Source organism: Triticum aestivum, chromosome 7A (genome assembly GCF_018294505.1).
Source record: "Triticum aestivum cultivar Chinese Spring chromosome 7A, IWGSC CS RefSeq v2.1, whole genome shotgun sequence".
In the NCBI taxonomy this organism is placed as follows: domain Eukaryota; kingdom Viridiplantae; phylum Streptophyta; class Magnoliopsida; order Poales; family Poaceae; genus Triticum; species Triticum aestivum.
In genome coordinates this window covers 544185882-544189927 of record NC_057812.1, presented here as the reverse complement: position 1 = coordinate 544189927, position 4046 = coordinate 544185882, and positions in this window count along the sequence as shown.

The window sequence follows — 4046 nt, the reverse complement described above, 5'->3', positions numbered from 1 at the left end:
ACAATCTCGCGAAAACAGCTCCATAGGAACTGCGCAGACAAGCAGGTGAAGAAGATATGGTTTGAATCTTCTTCAGGCCCACAGAGCGGGCAACACCCATCACCAGGGCCATTGCGCTTCAGAACCTCAACGCTAGAAGGGAGGCGGCCGCGAATCCATTGCCATAGGAAGATCCTAATCTTCAAGGGGAGGCGAATCTCCCAGATGGATGTAAGAGCCTCATGGCCGAGCGAGGGGGCGATGGCCAGATAGAGAGATTTGGCGGAGAATTGACCGGACGGCTCGAGGTGCCACCTGGCACGGTCATCGTCAGACGTGAGATCCAGCTCATGGAGAGCAATATAGTCGAGCAACTCCTGCCAGTCCGCATTTTCAGCAGGACCAAAAGGCATCCGGAATGCAAGCCGCCCTAAGTCAATAAGGGCGGTCGCCACGGAGATCTGAGGGACAACCGCGATGGAGAACAGGTTCGGAAAGCGGGCCGCCAGGGGCGAGTCACCAGTCCAGCGATCGAACCAGAACAGCGTGGCGGTGCCGGAACCAATCTCGATCGAGGTCCCGATCCGGAGGACAGGGAGGAGCTGAATGATGGATTGCCAGAACTGGGAGCCCCCAGATCGCTGACAGAAGGCAAGAGGCTGGCCTCGGAGGTATTTCTGCTGAATAATGCGTAGCCACAGGCCACCATCTCCGTTGCTAATCCGCCAGAGCCACCGAGTCAGAAGGGCAATATTCATGCGTTTGGAGGACATGATCCCAAGGCCGCCCTGGTCGCGAGGTTTGCAGATCTCCGACCACCCGACCATGTGATATTTCTGCTTATCACCCTCACCGGCCCAGAAGAAGCGCCCCTGAACGGTGGCAATCTCGTGATGAAGAGTCTCCGGAAGGTTGTAGAAGCTCATGATGAATAATAGGAGGCTGGAGAGGGACGAGTTAATGAGCACCTTACGGGCCGCTTTCGAGAGCCACCGACCCTGCCAGGGCTCGATCCGGTGTTGGAGCTTCCCCACCGTGGGGCGCAACTCGGCCACCGTAAGCCTGGCGTCACTAAAGGGTATCCCCAGATAAGTCGTGGGGAAGCACCCAAGCTGGCAGTTAAGCCGATTCGCTATGCTCTGTCGCTCGTCTTGGGCGTAGCCCATGACCATAACCTCACTCTTGTCGAAGTTGATCCTAAGGCCGGACATTCGCTGGAAGCACAATAAGAGGAACTTGAGGTTCGAGATATCACTCTCAGAGCCCTCCACCATGATAATGGTGTCATCTGCATATTGGAGGAGGGAGATCCCGTTGCCTCCAACAAGCTGTGAGACAATCCCCTTAATGTGTCCCGCCGCCTTGGCCTTATCGAGAATGGCCGCCGGCGCATCGACAACTATGTTGAACAAGAATGGGGAGAAGGGGTCGCCCTGGCGGACCCCACAGAACATGGGGAAGAACGGGCCGATCTCCCCATTAATGTTCACCGCGCCCGAAGAGACCATCTGCATTATTCTGGTCACCCACCTATCGTCGAAGCCCTTTTGAAGCAAACATTCCTGAAGGAAGGTCCAGCTGACCGTGTCATAAGCCTTGTGGAAGTCCAGTTTCAGGAAGACTGAGGTGTTTGGAGTGCACCTCATGGAGAGCTTCGTGGAATACTAGGACTCCATCAAGGATATAGCGGCCCTGGATGAAGACCGACTGATCAGGGTGAGTGATCCGGTCAGCTATAGGGGCCACCCTAGTGGCGTACCCCTTGGCGAGGATGCGGAAGATGACGATAATCACCGTAATCGACTGAAATTGCCGGATGTCCGAGGCTCCCGTTACCTTAGGGATGAGAGTGATTACCCCATAATTCAGCCGACCGAGGTCAATGGTCCCAGCCATGAAATCGTCGAATAGGGCCATCACCTCAGGTTTGATCACCTCCTAGAAGGTTTGGAAGAACTTCACTGGGAGGCCATCTGGGCCTGGAGCCGAGGAGGGGTTCATGCCCTTAATAGCCGCCCAAACTTCCACCTCCGATAACGGGGCCGTGAGGGTCGCGTTATCCGCAGGCGAGACGCAGTAGTGGGCAGGCCAAATATCTTGCTCAAGGGCAAGACCTCCCCGAGGGGAGGCAGAGAATAGGTCTCTGTAGAAGCCATCCACATGTGCCCGGATGTCCTCCGGCCGCTGAAGGAGGGTCGGACCATCCCACAGGAGGGGGATGGAATTGCAGCGCCTACGACCATTAGCAATAGCCTGGAAGTAGGCGGTATTAGCGTCCCCCTTGAGGACCCAATTCTGCGTACCTCGCAAGCGCCAGTAGGCCTCCTCGTCAGTGTAGATGACCGTGAGCTGATCTTCCAAGTCGTATCTGAGCATCCATTCATCTGCCGAAAGACCATCAATGTCAGCCCGCAGGTCGAGGGCCTGGATGCCCTCAAGAAGAGCCTTCTTCCGCTCACGAATGTCCCGACCCACGTTTGCACCCCACCCTTTCATAAATTGCCGCGACCGCTTGGCGCAGAAATGCCAAGAATCGACGGCCGACAGGGTCCTATGGGGGGCGTCCCACGCCTCCCGCCACCTGGCGATCACCGCGGTGGTGAAGCCTGGTTGACGCAACCAGAAGGTCTCGAAACGAAAGCGTGGCGGTAGAGGGGGGCGCTCATTCTCCGAACAGAAGAGAAGGGGAACGTGGTCGGAACCAATCCGCGTAATCACCCGCAGCGATGCTAGGGGACATCGAATGTCCCACTCAGGGGAGGCGAAAACTCGATCGAGGACCGAGCGAGTCGGATCAACTTGGCAGTTAGTCCAAGTGAACCTAGCCCCGACACGATCAAGTTCCCGCAACCCCATATCAGCGATGCAATCATTGAATAATTGCATCCGAGAAAAGTTCACTAGATTATTGCTCTTGTCTTCTTCTGTTCGGATGAGGTTGAAATCGCCGCCCACTACAACCGGAAACTGAGCCGACGCAACCTTCCTCTGGATCTCAGCGAGGAAAGTCTCTGACCTACGATGGTCGGCCAGACCATAAACCGCAATGATCACCCATTTAAAATTTAAGGACCTTTCAAAGACCTCCATGCTAACAAAGAACTCGCCCCGGTCCATGCCCCCAACCTGAAGGGTGGCATCCTTCACACCTAGGAGGATGCCACCCGAGTGACCCGTACTCCCACTAGAAGGGAGCCAGTGCCAGGCGAACAGGTCGGAGCTCAGATGCTCAAGTTCCGACAGGGAGAATTCAGCACGCATTGTTTCTTGAATGGCTACAATGTCGATTCGCTCGGTTCGCATGTACTCAATGAGTTGGCGGCGCCGACCATCTTGGCCGAAACTGCGGATGTTCTAGAATAAGGCTCGCATCACGCATCCATCGGGGGGCTGCTTGACCCCAAGACACGTGAGGCGCTCTGGGCGGCGGTACGGGAGCGAGTGCGGCCCCGGATCTCAGCCGGGGCGACTGACACGCGGGGAGGGGCGCTCGGGGCGGTCCCGAGCGACGCTCCCGCGGCGGGAGGAGGGCATGCACGGGCCTCGGCGAGCCGACCATCAAGGATCTCCCGTGCACGGATGGCTTCTATCTGGACTAGCGGGGGGGGGGGCAACCTCCCCACGGAACACTATGGCCGAGTCCGCTGCCACCTTAGCGAGGTGGCCAAGCGGAGCCGACTCCAAAGCAGAAAAGGAGCATGTAGTAGAGGTTGTCGGGATGATCATGGTACCTGACTCGAGGTTCCGGGCAGTGGCCCGGAGGGCGGCCAGCTCGGAGATAGGAAGGACCGAGCCACCCGTCGGCCTGGTCGCCTCAATCCGAGCACTACGGCGTGAAGAGGACACCGGGGTTGAGGTCGAACAACCCCTCCTGGAGTAGGCCGCAGTCCGAGGGGGTGGGGGAGGACCAGCCACCGGAGTGGTCACCACCACCGCCAGGTCCACGGAAGCAGAGCTCGAAGGCGCCAGGAGAGGAGCAGGGGTCGTCACGCAGGGAACGCCAGGGGAGGGAGGTGGGTCCGCAGGAGCGTCATCCACCACGGGCGGATGGGCCGGCCGAGCCGGAG